We start from the raw sequence: 925 nt of genomic DNA on the forward strand, positions 1-925 counted from the left end.
CGGGGTGGGGGGGACAGCAAGGATGGGGGACCCCGGCCCCACAACACCTCCCAGCCCCCCCACCCCAACCCCACAGTGATGCCACAGCAGCCCCGAGATTCCCACCCCAAAAATGTGGCGGCCTGAGTGTGTGTGTGTGTGTGTGTGTCACCCTGTACCCCAAATCCTACCAGAACGGGGGTGCGGCACCTCCAAAGAGTGACCCCCCCAAATCCCACGTCACCCCAAAGCCTGGACGACCCCATTTCCACGTCACACCCAAAGCTGGTCACCCCCCAAAGCTTTGTCACCCCCAAAAGCCACGTCCCCCTGTCCTCAGGTCACCCCTTCCTCCATCCCCACCCCGCCTGGGACCCCAAATCCGCGGGGAGGAGCATGGGGGAGTCTGGGGGTGCAGAGACCGGAGAGGGGAGGACACAGCCAGGCCGGGGGTGGCTCTTTTGGGGTGCCCGTGCTGGGGTCACCCAGTACCGGGGATGGGTATTTTGGGGTGCCGGGGGTCACAGAACAAGGGATGAGCGTTTTGGGGTGCCCGTTTCGGGGCATTCACCGCTCCCGGCCTCTCCCACCAGCCGGGTTCGTGTCGGGCACGGGGGGAGGACGGGAAGAGGAAGGGAAGGAGGAGAGGAAAAGCCCCCGGGGGCTCGGGGGGGACACCGGGGTTGGGGTGCCGAGGGCGGAGCCCCCCCGGGCTGTCCCCGCTGTCGCGGTGATGGATGGCCCGGCCGCGAACCTCGGGGGGGCTGCACCCCCTTCCTGAGCCCCGTCCCTCCCCAAAAAACGCCCTCAACCTCCCCAGTGCATCACACCCACGGGTTTTGGGGGGGTGAACCCCTCAAAAATCACCCCCCGACAATTTTCCCCTTTCCGGTGCCTTGGCTGTTCCTTAATTTCGATTCCCTCCTCATCCAAGGAGACCCCAACA

This window comes from Corvus brachyrhynchos, unplaced genomic scaffold, assembly GCF_000691975.1.
Source record: "Corvus brachyrhynchos isolate BGI_N302 unplaced genomic scaffold, ASM69197v1 scaffold47, whole genome shotgun sequence".
Lineage (NCBI taxonomy): Eukaryota > Metazoa > Chordata > Aves > Passeriformes > Corvidae > Corvus > Corvus brachyrhynchos.